Genomic DNA, 16,895 nt, shown 5'->3' on the forward strand with positions numbered 1-16,895 from the left:
TTGGGGGAGGTCTGGGGAAGGAGAGGGGAAATCACCTTTATAATATCAAGTTCCTGTCTTATCCAACATTTTCTCCTGAGCTGGATTCCCCTCTGTTCCGTTTGTAAGCTCAAGAAGAGCTCTGCACTTGAATCAAGTCAGAGCAGAGCAAGGAGGGGAAGCGGCAACGGGCAGGGCAGGTCGGCCCGGTGCTCGCTCCAAAGAGAAGCATTTGCTTTCGCATTTGAAGAAAGATTTGACCAAAGGCAAGAGAACAGGAAGCACTCCCGAAATATACGTAGCTTGCGAAGTGTGCCATTCCATCACAACATAACCACTATGAAAAAATAGAAGCAACAATCAAGTAATATTTATAAAAGGCAACTGGAAAGAACTATATCAGCTATGAAGTGTTTCATAGACCGTTATTACAACCATTTGGAAACGCGTGTGCCAAGGAGAGAAGAAGGCATCGATCAAAATGAAAACATTAGTTAGCGTGATAGTGTAAAGGGTGGTTTGAAGTTAGTGGTGGGATTTTTCATCCTTACCTGACTTTTAAAGTTATAAAACTGAATGAAAATTCCTTTTTAAAAAGCATCAAAAAGGAGAAAACAGACAAAATACATCCTCATTTTACCTTTATTATCAAACAAGAGAAATTAGTTTTTAAAAAACCCTCCAAGATTTCCTTAAATTTCTTTTCCTCTCCAGTAGCTTCAACAGATAGGAAGGCAGGACACAGACTGGACGACCCAGAAATGGCTCCCGAAAGGCACGGGCCAGAGCTTGGCACGTTTTTCTTTGAAAGAGCTAAATAGGAAATATTTTAGACTTTGCAGGCCACACACTCTCTGTCACAACTCTGCTGCTGCAGTAAGAAAGCAGCCACAGCCCAGCTGGCATGGCTCAGCTATTGAGCATCGACCTAGGACCCAGGAGATGGAGGTTCGATTCCTGGTCAGGGCACATGCCCGGGTTGCTGGGCTTGATCCCCAGTAGGGGCGTGCAGGAGGCAGCCAATCAATGACTCTCTCATCATTGATGTTTCTCTCTCTCTCCCTCTTCCTCCTCTCTCTGAAATCAATAAAGACATATTGAAAATAAAATAAAAAAGAAAGAGAGAGAGGGAGGGAGGGAGGGAGGGAGGGAGGGAGGGAGGGAGGGAGGGAGGGAGGGAGGGGAGGGGAGGGGAGGGGAGGGGAGGGAGGGAGGGAGGGAGGGAGGGAGGGAGGGAGGGAGGGGAGGGGAGGGGAGGGAGGGAGGGAAGGGAGGGAGGGGGAGGGAGGGAGGGAGGGAGGGAGGGAAGGAAGGAAGGAAGGAAGGAAGGAAGGAAGGAAGGAAGGAAGGAAGGAAGGAAGGAAGGAAGGAAGGAAGGAAGGAAGGAAGGAAGGAAGGAAGAAGCCACAGACCATACAACAGTACATAAATAAGTGGGTTTGGCCATATTCCAACAAACTTTATTTATGGACCCTGACATTTGAATTTCATGTGATTTTTGTACGTCACAAATAGTTTTCTTTTGGTTTTCCCCCCAACCATATTAAAATGTAAAAAGCATTATTTGCTAATAGTTTGCTGACCCCTGGCACAGATATGCTTTACCCAAAAGTTGGTGTCTCCATTAACAATGTGACTTCAGCAATCACATACCTGACAGTAGTGGTAACAACAGCTAACACGTGCGTAGGGCCTTACCCCCTTACAAAGTATGTTCAACTGCAAACCACAAACATGTCAGGTAAGATGACGCTCAGGAAAAAGATGAAGACACTGAGACTCAGAGAAGCTAAGAGACTTGCCCATGGTAAGCTGGGGAGTAAAGAGTCACTAGAACTCCAACCGCTATCTGATTTAATAACCTACAGGAATAAGACTTCCTAACTTGCCTTTTTTTTTTTCCTTTTGGTGATACCACCACTCTTCTGCTCTCTCGGGTTGAAAATGTGGAGAAAGCTGTGGCTCCTCTATCTCCTTGAGTCCACCGCTTCAATCTCTCATGTCAAGACCTTGGCAAGACCTCCGCAAGGCCTCTCTGGTTAGTCCTTCCATCATCACTCCTTCTGTCTCAACTGGGATTCAGGCAAAGATGATGGTGATCAATCAGAATAAGAGCAGAGTCATAGGAAGGTCAAAAGAAGAAAGTGCAGAAACCTCAAGAATGAGGCCAAATATTAGTGATTCTAAGAGCAATTCCATGGAGAAGTGAGGTCAACCACTGATCTACTAAGTGACTTCGGAGAAATTAGTAAACCTCTTGGACCACAGTTTCCTCATATGTGAAATGAAGATGCTAATACCTGTCTTGTAAGATTGTTGTGAAGATTATAAATAGCATGAGAGAGAGAAAAAGAAAGACAGAGGGTAGGAAAGCGCAAGGCAGAACTCCAAACTCTGCAGCAAGATGTTAGGGAATGGGCTGGGTATCATATAAGGAGCAAAACAAGAGAGGCGGGAGCAGGAACGCAGATGCGACCACCTCCTGGAGGTGCGCTGGGGCCAGCAGACTACTTGTGGGTGCTAGGATAAGGGTGGCTCAGAGAAGGGGGAAAGAGGCACAGATCAAGCCAGGGTCTGAGGCACTGACAGGCTTTTGAACTGTAGGAAATTCATTACGAAGAGAAATGTTTTCACTTCAACTGTCCATGTCTTAGGTTTTAGAGCCAATTTCGGAGTCCTGCTTTAGATGATCCTTAAGGCAGTAGTTCTCCACATCGGCACAGGATGTGCACATGTGCGTAGGTAGCTTGAAAGAGCACGTTCAGTGGATCTGGTTCTATAGTGTTTAAGAGGGACTACCAAAAAAAGCTGAGCAAAATTTTCTTAGCTTGTGACAGGCGTGATACACCGAAGAATGTGAGAAAGTATTTGGGGAGCATGGGTCCAAAAAAGGTTCTTTAGAGTGAGCTGGCTGTGTTTCCTCATTTAAGAATACGAGACCCCTAAGGATCATGCCTTGTGCTTCTCAGATGGAGAAAGAAGTCGCCAGAGTAACATAGGTGAGCTGATACACACTGCACCCCAATCTGGGGATGCCCTCATCTTGAGAACTTGAAAAAGCCCTACTGTGTGTTCTTATATGGTCACTCTGGCCCATATCCCCCCACCCCTTCCCAAAGTGACCCTCTGTCTCCTCTCTGACAAATGCCCTCCTCTTTCACCCTCTGTGTGTGTCTCCCTCTGACTCTGTCTCTGTGCATAACACTGCAGCTTGTATCTCTCTTTTTCTCCCTTTTTTACTCTTTCTCTCAGACTCTGTGTATCTGTATGGCTCTGTGTTCTCTGTATCTGTCTTTCTCTCCCCCACCCGCCGTGTGTGTGTGTGTGTGTGTGTGTGTGTGTGTGTGTGTGTGTGTGTCTTTGTTAGAGAACAAACTAGGTCTCAGCCCAAGGATTTTTTCCACTAGGTCCTGTGCCAGGTTTCTCTCCATTGGGCAACAATAGTCTTAAGTGGCAGAAATCCTAGGGTGAAATTTATAACTCAGAATGAGCAATACTGAACAGATATTGAGTATGGGATCAGGGTGCGTGGTGACACTACAAAAAAGACAAGAGGAAGGAGCAAATTCCTAGGGGGATAATAATGAGTTTTACCCTGAATATGTGGAGTTTAAAGTATTTACACAATATCCACATGGATGTGTCTGTTGGCAGCTAAAAATTTGTATATGGAGAAACTCAGGCTGAAGACCAATGTTTGGGAAATGCCTACATATTGATGGAAACTGAAGTCAAAAGAGTAGATAAGACCACCCTGTTGTATAGAGTGTATATTAGACAGGGCTGTCCAGAGAAACAGAACCAATAGATATATGAGATTTATTATAAGGAACTGGCTCATGTGTATGGAGATTGACAAGTCCCAAGATCCGTAGGGTGAGTCAGCAGGCTGGAGATCCTGGAGAGCTGATGGTATATGTAGTTCTAGTCCAAAAGCTGGAGGTTCAAGGCTCTGGAAGAACTGACATTTCAAGTTCAAAGGCAGGAGATAAAAACCCATGAGTCAGGGACACAGACAAGTGTGGTGATTAAGGGAGGGGGGGAGGTAGAGGAGAGTATAGGGAGGATAAATGGTGATGGGGGGACCATGAGTCAGGCAGAAGGAAGTCTCCCTTACTCACAGGAATGTCAGCCTTTTTGCTCTATTCAGACCTTCAACTGATTAAATGAGGCCCACCACATAGGGAGGGCAATCTGCTTTACTCAGTCTACTCATTCAAATGCTAATCTCATCCAGAAACACCTTCACAGACACTCAGAATAATGTTTGACCAATAGTGTGAGCAGCACAAGGCCATCAAATTGATACATAAAATTAACCATCACAGAGTAAGGCTGGACAAGACCAAAGTCATAATGTGGAGATCTCCAACAGTTAAAGGCCAGGCAGAAGAGACAGCAAAGGAATGGTCAGATGGGCTCAGAAGCCTAAACTGTTTATATAAAACAACCCAATAGTTCTAAGTGTTTATGAAGACACTTCCAAATTCCATTGATCAAATCCTTTTTCCAGGTACAGCCAAGTCCACTGATGCCCTGGCGCACAGCAGAGGTTCCCTACAGACTGCTTCCTTCCCATGCAGGCCGGAGGGTCTCCCTGCCTGAGTATGTCCTCACGGGGCTGGCCAGAAGCACTGAGGAAATATTGCCCTAGAAACCATCCTTAATCAATGAGGTCCACAAGTTGGCAGTTATATTTGTTTCCTGCAGTTGCTATTGAAAATGTAATGGCTTAAAACAAGACAATATTATTATCTTATATTTCTGGAGGTCAGAAGTCCAAAATCAATCTCACTGACTAAAGTCAAGGTGTCGTCAGGGCTAGTTCCTTCTGGAGGCTCTCAGGGAGAATGTTTCCTTGCCTTTTCCAGCTTCTAGAGGCTGCCTGCATTCCCTGGCTCATGGCCTCTTCCTCCATACTCAAAGCCAACAGCATAGCACTTGAGATCTCTCTCTCTTTCTCTCTCTAAGCTCTGCTTCATCATATTTTCTTCTCTGACTCTAACCCTCCTACTTCTCTTTTATGAGGATCCTTGTGATAATCTTCCCCATCTCTATGTCCTTAACTCAATCTACAAATTTCCCTTTGTAGGGCAATATATTCAAAGGCTCTGGGGAATAAGACATAGACATCTTTGTAGGGTGGGGGAGCATTATTTTGCTCACCACATCAGGTAAATATGCCAGTTTTCCCCACCCCTGAGGTGTGTTCCACATGGCGTCTCAGAGAATTCCCAGTGGCAAGAAGCCCCAGCAATAAATCCACTAAGGAACACCCCCTTCACTGGCTCTCCACACACCCGTCTCACTGCCTCATTCCCTCACCATGCTTCCTGGGCTCAATTCCTGAAAAAACTCCTTGCACACCATTCCAGACTCAGGGTCTGCTTTTAGGGAAAACTCAAACTAAGACACTAGTTTAATTCTGCCACCATAAGCAGGCCTGCCCTTTGCTATACCAATTTTATTTATTTTGTACATTAAAACAAACTCTTAGAATGAACAGCAAGAGCAAGGAAGACAGGCAAGCTGGTCAAGCTCAAGACAGATACCATCTCCATTTATCTAAGTTAATTCTAACTGAAGGTCTTCAGGCTACCTCAATTTATAAAATATGCCCTTCCCATATAGCAGTGTGTAAGATGTATTCATAGCTGGTTCCACTTGGCTCACATTCAATTTTGAAAAGATTATAAATATGGTCTCTCCAATAATCAAATTTTCAACATCACTTATATCTTTAATAATGTAGGAAACTTGATTTTTATCTTAACCAGTGAAAAGAGAAATATATATTCCAACTAAATAAAAAATAAAATGTCAGAACATAGTCCTTTGCTTAAAGCATACATAACTAAATTTCAATTACAGTATTTCTACGGTAGCAATAAATAAATGGAGACCAGCTCTTATTCGTCCTTGATATTTAACAATAAAGGCCTTTTCTAGCCCAAGAAACAGACAAAACTTTTTTCTAACTTACATAATACATTTAAGAATAATAAAGCTTACCATGTTTTAAATATTGTCTGCATGTTTTTAAAGAACCTTGCATTTTTCCAGCTTTGGATTATAATGATGCTAAGTTTACCTGCTTTAAAATCACACAGAAACCCTATCTATAATCATTTGCTCTTCACACAATTATAGAACAGCAAGCTCCCAATGAACGACCTACTTCTCTGCATAGGGCTAAGTGAGTAGTAATAGTGCATCTAAGAAGCAATTCATTCTGAAGGCTCTGCACTGATATTCACAGAGAAGGGTGCAAAAAGCCCAGATATCCTAATCTCAACTTTCAAGTAATATTAAGTATGCCTTTAGTTAACTGCAAGATATGAATGGTACTAGATACCTACTGGGAAGATGCAACAGAATGTCTTGTAATCAATTGCACATCTTGCTGGGGTCATTTATTATTGCCAACCATGCTGATGAACTATGCGTGGTATGGTTACCAACTCCAGTGATGAGAAGGCTGTTATGAACTTCAACCACAAGGAAATACAGGGTGCACAAATGAAGTGTTTCTTTCTCTTCCCAAAAAGAGAACCATGATGCCCAACATTGCTCACCAGGGGAGAAAACAACTAGTCTGTGCTCCTCCTCTACACCCGATGGCGAGAAAAAAGCAACAACAAAAGTCACTGTGCTTTGTGTGAGGCATCCTTGAAAATTCTGCTGAGCACTGAGGTTTCTGGTCTATGGTTTTACGCTCAGCAGCAAGTCCACACTCAGGGGGCCTGAAATTCATCCCAACTCACCATTACAGGTTTTGTTTCACATTTGCACTACCCAATTTTCAATCCAATGGTGAAAAAGAAAATAGTTTGGTATTCAGACTTTATTTTTAATAAAAAGTTCACTGTTTCCTGAAGTGCAGTATCATCAAGCTTCCAGTGCAAGGTTGAGTTTGTGTGTCACTTGTCAGATCCATTGAATCTACAATTTGCCATCTCAAGATGGATGTGATGCTTTAACAACCATAAAGTCCATTAGCACTACCTGCAGTCCCCCATTATCAATTTTGTGGAAAGTTACAGACCACTTCAGCTTTAAGACAAGGTCCCCATGCACCCCTCCTCTTCATAAAAATTTGGGGGCTTCCACTGATAAAAGTCATGGCCTGATAAAAGTCAAGTCTTTGTCTCATACGATGAGACAAAGAGAAGACTGGCTATTGACTAGGCAATTCCGAAGCCTCGTGCTCACTAATGACCCTTATCTAAACTTTCTGACATGACTCTACATAATCCACATGGAGCTCCCACTTCCCTACTGTCTTGGGCCAGCCAAATGATGAAATCAATTAGAAGTGGAGAGCTGAATGAATCCTAAAGTGATTTCCAAGGCAGTTTCAGGGTTTGTTTCCCAAAGTTCCATTTACCAGTTCCTATCGTGTCACTCCTCATTATAAATAATGGGCAAACAGCAAGCTACGCTCTCAAGAGAAATTCAGGCAAATCTTTGGTTAAGAGCACCTGAGCACTGCAGTTAATACTCGAAGGCAGAGCTTTTCTGTCATCTAAATGGATTACTTCAAAGGGAAGTTAGAGAGCAGGCAGGCAGCTCTGGTGGGAGGGGGGGTTGTTGGAGGAAGGGTGGAGGGATTGAGCAAAAAGAAAAAAAGAGAAAGAACTCTGGACACAGACTACAGTGTGGTGACGGAGGGGGAGGGAGAGGGAGAGGAGGGGATAAATGGTGTTAGGGGAAAAAAATTTTTAATAGACTGTTTTAAAAAAAAGTTTCCCTGAGCTCTTGCTCCTTAAGAAGAAGAAAAAACCTAAAGTTCTCCCCAGACTACTACAGGACAAGTGAACAACCTCAGTCTCCACCTTTTCCCCTTTAAATCCCTTAAGTCAGGGGTGGGTAACGTCCCACCCGTGGGCCATGTATGTATATGTGTGTATATATATATATATATATATATATATATATATATATATACACACACACACACACATGACCCTCAAAATCATTTGGTATGGCCCTGCCAAGACAACTGCACGAGGGACTTAAAATTCAATAAATCTAGGAGCTTTTTACATAGATAATTTTTAAGTTGATAATTTTGTATGGCCCTCGAATGATGCCATAAATATCCAAATGGCCCTTGGCAGAAAAAAGGTTCCCCACCTCTGCCTTAAGCAAACTTTGCACATGCTCCCCAGGAGCAGCTGTTCAACTACCTGGGGGGAACTTTTTATTAGATAGTAGAGCCCATCTCAGTGTTTTTATTCTTTAATCATGTCAAACTGGCTTCTATTTTACCAGGCTCAGGAGATGCTAGCCCCCTTGTGTCTTATGCTTTCTTACTTTCCCTCATGCTGGAATACGTCCTGTGTGAGCTGTAATTTTTCATGTGCACTTATTTTCAGTGGCGGTTGTTTTTCCCTGGGAATCTTGTGCACCCTGCATTGTAGAAGTGTCACTGCAGATGAGCAGTTTCTTATTTGCTTATGCTGAGCACACCAGGGGTTTCACCCACCAGGAACAGGGCTGTATATTAATTTCTGAGTTGTGAGTTCTTTCTGATCAAGGCAGGCCTGGGGCTTCAGTGTCTTATTTCTCTCCCACTCAGAGTCCCAGGAAGAGAGACATTCCCTTGCTGTTTCCCTGGCTTGTGGGGGATACTTTTAGACCCCCTTTCCCAGGGGAGGGCATTTTTCCAGAATGCCTCCTTATGCAGGCGTTTTAGCTCCTGCTCCCTGCCCTACACCAGACCAAGGCCATGTGTCTTGACCCCACGTTGGTGTTAAACTCCACCTCTCATCCTAGCATCTATATGTGGTCGAGTGTTCCTGTAAGACACCTCCGCCTCAGCTCAGGGGGCTACTGCTCGAATCTCAAGTTGCTGCCTTTGGAAACAATGGCTTTCCTTTCCAAAGGAAAAGAAAAGTTGTATATTTTAAATTTTTGTTTAATTTATGCCAAATTCTCTGTTTGTAATAGGTGTTGGAAATGTGCATTCACTCAGCCTACCATGCTGCTGGAACTGGAAATGTAGGCTTGACTTCTAACCAGGTATTTTTGGTTTTTTATTTATTGAGTTAAAATTCACATAAACTAAAATTGACTGCTTTAAAGTGTATACAATTCAGTGACATTTGGCATATTCACCATGTTTTATAACCATTATCTCTATCTCCTTCCAAAATGTTTTTGATGATCCCAAAAGGAAACCCATACCCATTAAGCAGTCACTCTCCATTCTGCCCTCCCACTAGCCCCTGGCAACCACTAATGTACTTTCCATGTTTAGACATTTACCTATTCTGGATATTTCATATAAATGGAAGCATACAATGTGGCTTTTATGTGTCTGGCTTCTTTCACTCAGCATAATGTCTCAGAGGTTCAACCATGTTGCAGCATCTACGCAAATAGTCAAGAGCACATAAAAAAACACTGAACATCATTAATCATTTGGGAAAGCCATAATAAAAAAGTAGAGAATAACAAATGTTGGCAAGGATGTAGAGAAACTGGAACCTTCATACATTGCTGGTAGAAGTGTAAAATGTGCAGCCACTATAGAAAACAATTTTGCAGTTCCTAAAAAAATTAACTATAAAATTACCATATGACCCCACAATTCCACTCTTAGGTATATATACTTCCCAAAAATTGAAAGCAGTTCCTCATACAAATATTTGTCCCCTAATGTTGATACAGCACTATTCACAACAGCCAAAAGGTGGAAACAATCCAAATGTCCATCAATCAATGAATGGATTTTAAAATGTGGTATATCCATACAATTACATACAATGGAATATTACTAAGCCATAAAAAGGAATGAAGTACTGATACTTGCTACAACATAGATGAACCTTGAAAACATTATGCTAAGTGAAAGAAGATGGACATGCTAAGTGATAGAAGATAGGGTATTATGTGAACCCTCCTATAAACTGGGTAGGTGCCATAGAGAAGAGAAAGGATAGGATTCCTATCCCATCCACCCATACTCAACTCATTGTGCCTCAGACTCTACGTGACACCTACCTGCTGTACTCCCTGTTAGAGCAAACACCCAAGTCAGCCTGGGTGACTAGGTGACTAGAAAACAGGAGTTTCTTCTTACTGAAACATACAAAACATAAAATTTCCCACTTAGATAACTTCTCTGGAGTAATCAAAAAATGCATAAAGTCTACTGCCAGGCAAGAAACAGAGAAACCAGGAGCAAAGTCTTACTTAGAATTCTTATCTGAAATGTTTTCATTTAATTAGAAGAAAAATCCAACATTTTTTGAGTATCTAATAAGTACCAAGTACTGTGTCAGAAAATATCTATGAAATCTTGTATGTTTATGAATTAAAATGAAGACTGCAGTTATGTTTAAAAGAGAGAAGAAACTGAATTGTATTTTTTCAGCAGACATAATTAACTCCCAAAGCTCTGAGCATCGATTAGACACTAGAAATAAAATCTGATTATCCCAGAGACTCATTTCCATGCAAACACTTTTATGAGTTGTCTAACTGCACATGGCCCTGAATTAGCCATCAACCAAAGTGGATTTGTTTTTACCTAGTAACAAACAAACCTTGAACCCACTTACAAGTTACTTATGAAGAAGCAGCCAGAAAGCTTTCGGTTAATTGCAAGATAACCATCTACATTATTAAGAAGTTTATTTTCTTCTTAATGTAGAAGTCTAAAGGCCACCAATGTTAAGTAATGAATGTACACTACGAGACCTCACCAGACAACATCCACTTTCTCTGTGGCCCTACATTATGGAGAAATATTGTTCCAGGATTTGTGTGACGTTATGTTCACACAGAAGCTTCTGCAACAGACTCCAGAGGGAACTGCAGCGACTATGGACATTTGAACTCTAAGAGAGGTGCTTCCAAAATTTTAATGCAGTTTACGATAGACTAACAATTGACTGTCAAGACCCAGACATTTGCACAGAGCCAAAAAGAATTCAAACAAGAATAACTTAAACAGTCTTCCTTGACATTGTTTTCTCCCACCACATGCTTCACAGGAAGCCGCCCTCATTTTTCATCTTTGTACCTCAAGAGCTCCCTTGTTTCTTTCCAAGCAATATTCTTGAAAGGCAATCTGATCACACGAGCCCCTGCTGCAAACCCCTTTAAAGCTTCCTATTGCCAGTGGGGACAAGTCTAAACTTCTTCCCATGGCTTACAAGGTCTGCATTTCAGTTCTTACAACAAGCTAAGTGCACTTCTTCAGATCTTCGCACTTACTCCAACTTCTGGCTCCACCTCCTCCTCTCCCAACTCACTCCTAGCCACTCTCTAGGGTACCTTCCAGGGAGGTCTGTTCTGACCCCACACCAGCTCCCTCTCCTGGGGCACCCGGAGCACCCGGAGCGCCGTGTTGTTCCCATATTGTTAACATCACATGCTACATGTAATATAATCATGAATGTTCTTATTTAATGAGTGTCTTTCCTGTTAGCCAGTACAACTCTCTGAGGTCGAGACTGTATCTGTCTTGCTCACTGATGCCACTCCAGCAACACAGACACTCTCTGTTGAATTACTGAATCATCTTCCATGACAATAAGTTCTTGTGAGGACTGGGGCCAGGCTTATACATTTGGAGCCAGGTAAAGGATAATTCAGCTAATATGAGTTAATATGGTCCTACTGAATACTATCTGCAGGAAGCATTCTTAACTATTGTTGTGCAATGAACCCCTCTGGCAGATGAAAACTATGGACCCCTTCTTGGAATAATGTTTATAAAAAATACATAAAATAAAAAATATAAAATGCTAAAGAAACCATTATATTTAAATTCTATTATCAAGTTATTTTAAAATGTGTGATATGATAGTAAATAAGCCTTTTTCCTCTCTCGTTAAGAAGGTCTAGTGGCAGGCCTAACAACTACCATAATTTCAAAGTAATGTTGAGCATAAGTGACATTGAGATATCTGTAACAATTATAATGTGATATAAAACTATCTGCAATACTTGTTGTGAGAAAGACACACTGCTATTATGCTATGGATACTGATTACACATATAAGACAAAACACTAAAATTCAGTTAGAAGTTGGTGAAAATAAGGACGTACTTTTTACCATCCAAATTCATGGACCGCTAGGGAGATCCCATGAAACTGCACTCTCAGCTTTCCTGCGGTGGAGGAGTATGGGTCACCCTCCACCGATTCCTGGATCCACAACCACATTTGTGCAGTGTCCATGTTTTCCCTGGCTGCTCTCAGACGTTGACTAGCTGGGCATGGTGGGGTGCCATTCCTGTGGGCTGGGGGATCCCCTAGGGAGCAACTTTGGCTCAAGAACTCACAGTCAGTGCAGCCAAAGCAGTCTCAGAACCGAACTGTCATCTGAGTCTTTTCCTACCCAGTCTTTCTTCCTTTCACAGAAGCCAGACCTGCACTGCAGTCTGAAAGCTCTCCCAACCTACTCCTGCTCCCTTCCCTGGATCCTCATAGGTGATTCTACCAATAAATCTCTTGCACACATAATCCCATCTGGACTCTGCTTCTCAGAGAATCTGAACACAATCCCTTTTAACTAAGGAAAAAAGAAAAGCCTATTTAACTGAGTTTATTCAGACCTGATTGTTCTGAAGCTATTTGGACACCCTGCATTTACGCTTTACTGATATCTACTACCTAATTTCAGAAAAGAGTTTTACCAAGAATTTTTATTTTCTAAAAATGCTCTCCCATTAACTCTTTGTCATCTAAAGGAAGGATCATTAGGGTTAAGACCAAGGACTAGCCTCCCTAGACAAATGACAATGGCTCCTGAAGGAGCCTAGAACAGAAAGAGGAGGGCTGAGACCTGCAACCAGCACAAAGACTTGGTTAAACACTGTGATGTGAAGGACAGATGATGTCAACCCCTCAGAATATCCTGCTTCTCATTCTGGAGGACCCCCCTGACTCAGTACTGTGGGAGAGGAACTGAATACATCAGGACTCCTCAGACACAATAAAGAAGTCAATATACTGGATGGCTAGTGGTAGCTTAGCATTGCTGAGAAGATGCTGAGAAAACAGGGTTAGGAAAAGTACATTTTAATAGGGAGGAGGGACAAGGGCTGTTGAGAGCACGGCATTTCCTTTCTCATTCTCCACTCCTTCCACACGGGACTTCAGGTAAAATAACAACATAAAAGTAATATTGGAACCAAAATAGGGAACAAGAACACACCAAAAAGGGGGGTGGGGACAAGCACAGAAAACTCAAGATGAGAGAAAATAAACACAAATATGAAGTTTCTAATAGCTGATAGAGAGAAATGTGTTCTTAACACCCCAAATTGAAACTTGGAACATATTTTTCCACCAAGACTTCTTGGTGCATTGGTTAGATTTTATAGGATCCTTAGAAGACACTCTGCTTCCAGTACATTGTGAGCTAAATCGTTGTTATGGACTGCCCCAGGGACCTCACCATGACAAAGAACACGGTTTCTAAGGGATAATTGTCCTCTGCATTTCAAATCAATTTTGGGAAGAGAATTCACTCAGAAATATACATCATCCTGTGTTTCCCTATGTAGGAAGAAGCAGAGTGTTATGGGTTGAATTGTGTCTCCCCAAAAGATATGTTGATATCCTAACCCCCAACACTTCAGAATGTGACTTAATTAGACATAGGATGGTTGCAACTGTAATTAGTTAAATTATAAAAAGGTCATACTGGAGTAGGATGGGCCCTAATCCAATATAATTGGTGTTGTTATAAGAAGAGGAGAGAGAGACACAGAAAAGAGAAAGCCATGTGAAACACAGAGACACACAGGGAGAAAATGGCCACGTGATGACAGAGGTAGATATCGGAGTGATGCATCTACAAGGCAAGGTACACCAAGGATTCACCATAACACCAGAAGGTAGGAAAGAAGCATCGAACAGACTATCCCTTAGATCCTCAGGGAGGAACCAGCACCGTCCCCTAGAGCCTCAGGGAGGAACCAGCACTGTCCCCTAGAGCCTCAGGGAGGAACCAGCACTGTTGGAAACTTGATTTTCACTTCTAGCCCCCAGAATGGTGAGAGTATAAATTTCTCTTGTTTTAAGCCACCCCATTTATGGTACTTTGTTCAATGACAGCCCAAAGAACCTAATACAATAAGCATAGGGCTCCCCACCACAAACCTCTCTGTCTAGCCTTCCTGCCTTTGTTACCACCAAGTTACTGATTTTTAAAACTCACAGTAATATACCACGTTTCACAGGGCTTGATTCCACGCCAGAGATGGACCAGCACTTTCAGAAACTGAATCCCTGGTAGCAAAATTCAGCTTGCTGATGCTCTCTAAGGACCTGAGTCACCGTTTTGTTCCTCGGGAATAATTTGCATGCTGAGACAATCCAGTTCAGTTCTGGCCTCAATATATTACACTTAAATTGTACTTTTATTTCAAGAACACTTATGAAAATTGCCTCATTAATTCTCATGGCTCTCCAGTACAGAAAGAAAGGGACAAGTACCATTATCTCAGTTTTGAAGATGAAGACACTGAATTCTAAGATCCCAGGACTATGAAAACATTGAGAAGTCATCCGCTCCAAAGAGGCCGAAACCTGTTGCTTAACAGAATTACCTGAGCAACTCAGCAAAAATACAGATTCACAGGCTCAGCTCAGCAGCTCCGGGACACAGCCCAGGAATATGTATTTCTAACAAGTTTCCCAAGGAATTTTTTAATCCTTACCCAAGGATGTGTTTATTGATTTGAGAGAGAGAAACATCAATGTGAGAAACATCGATGGGTTGCCTGCTGTACACACCCCAACTGGGGATCAAACCTGCAACCTAGGTATGTGCCCTGGCTCGAACTGAACCCACAATATTTGTGATGTACGGAACGACACTCCAACCAACTGAGCCACCCAGCTGGGTGTCCCAAAGAATTTTTTTTAATAACCTAACACAATTTGTGAACTGGCATTTGGAATCACAGAGTGGTCTCGACTTTCTCAAGTTTTAGAAAGATTATGGCATTCTGTCAATGGTTGACTGCATATATGCCAATGATCCCAGAAGGTTATAATGAAACCAAAAATTCCTCTCACCCAGCCAAGCCATAGCTGTCATTAATAGAGAGGAATGTTCATGGTGCGTTATCTGCTTACAAGCAGATCTATGATTTAACAAAGAAACAAACCAAGCAAAGAGCACCATGGACATATTTCTGAAATATGAGTGACACCTCCTCAAGAAGAGCCTCAGGAATGTCCTTCGGGAGGTTTTCTGGAAGAAGGATTTGTTCTCATAGGAGATGACAGATCCACGGCTACGGCTGCCCAGTGGGACAAGATGTAGAGGGGGCAGACAGTGATACTGATGCTCCGGAGCCTGTGTCGGCCTAGGCTCATGTGTGTGTTTTGTGTCTTAGTTTTTAACAAAAAGTGTAAAAGTAAAAAATAAAATAAAATAAAAAGGTTTTAAAATATAAAAAACATACAGAAACAAGGATGTAAAGAAAGAAAATATTTTAGTATAGCTGTACAATGTATCTGTGTTTTAAGCTGTGTTATTATAAAAGTTTAAGTTTAAAAAATTAAAAAGTTTATAGAGAGTCACAGTACATTAAGTTTAATTTATTATTGAAAACAGTTTTTTTAATAAATTTAGTGTAGCCTAAGCGTACGTTTATAAAAGTGTGCAGGAGTGATCAGTAATGTCCCAGGCCTTCACAGTCATGCATACCTCCAAGCCCAGCACAAGTAGCAGCCATCTCCGGATTGCTGTGTAGCTCATGCTGGGTGGCCCGAGGCAGAGGCAGAGGCAGGGGCTGACTTGGCACCTCCTGGGAGGCCCCAGAGATAGTGCACCCAGTGGTGAGTTTCAACCATGCTGGATTACAAACCTACCACATCCAAGAGTGACACACCCAAGGGGTGGACTTGGTGAACACCAAAGCTCTACTGAAGTAAATCCTGCTCCATAGGGGTGTCTCCAGCACAGCAGCTTTGGCTGTAGTTGCAGCTGGTCCTCACAGCCAATTGGCCTGTAGGTCAATTCCTTTCAGTGACACCAACAGCAACCAAGGCTCAACTACAACAGGACAGTGCACACAGCCCACACAGGGGAGCACCTAGAAGGCCCAGCTCAGGTGACTGAGGAGGCTGAGCTACTGGGCCCTACAGGACACCTACTACACAAAGCCACTCTACCAATTCCAGGAGACATAGCAGCTCTACAAACACCAGGGAGCAGCCAAAATGTGGAGGAAAAGAAACATGTCACAAATGAAAGAACAGAAGACATCTCCAGAAAAAGAACTAAATGATATAGAGCCAAGAAAGCTAACAGATACACAGTTCAGAATAATGGTTATAAGGATGCTCAAGGATCTTAGTAAGACTATTAAGGAAACTAGTGATATCATCAGACATAATAAAGAGCCAAACAGAAATGAAACCTACATCAACTGAAAGGAAGAGTAACTTACAGGGAATCAACAGTAGAGTAGAGGACACTGAAAATCAAATCTGCAATTTGGAACATAAGGAAGCAAAAAACACCCAATCAAAAGAGAAAAGAGAAAAAAGAATCCAGAAATGTGAAGATAGTGTACGAAGTCTCTGGGACCACTTCAAGGGGCCCAACATTACCATTATGGGGATGCCAGAGGAGAAGAAAGAGAGCAAGAAATTGAAAACCTATTTGAAGAAATAATAACAGACAACTTCCCCTACCTGGGGAAAGAAATAGACTTACAAGTACAGGAAGCACAGAGGGTCCCAACAAGAGGAACCCAAAGAGGCCCACAGCAAGACACACCATAATTAAAATGCCAAAGGTTAAAGACAAAGAGAGAACTTTAAAAGCCACAAGAGAAAAGCAATTAGTTACCTACAAAGGAGCACCCATACGACTGTCAGCTGATTCCTCAACAGAAACCTTGCAGGCCAGAAGGGAGTGGCAAGAAATATTCAA

At 42.2% G+C, this 16,895-nt stretch overlaps 1 protein-coding gene across 2 annotated transcripts in view; it reads right to left on the minus strand.

The window, feature by feature from the left end:
- ARMH4 (armadillo like helical domain containing 4) overlaps window positions 1-16,895 on the minus strand; it is a 92,661-nt gene that overhangs the window by 6,812 nt on the left and 68,954 nt on the right. The gene's annotated exons all lie outside the window — the stretch shown is intronic.

The sequence above is a fragment of the Miniopterus schreibersii genome (genome assembly GCF_964146895.1).
Source record: "Miniopterus schreibersii genome assembly, chromosome: 1".
Taxonomy (NCBI): domain Eukaryota; kingdom Metazoa; phylum Chordata; class Mammalia; order Chiroptera; family Miniopteridae; genus Miniopterus; species Miniopterus schreibersii.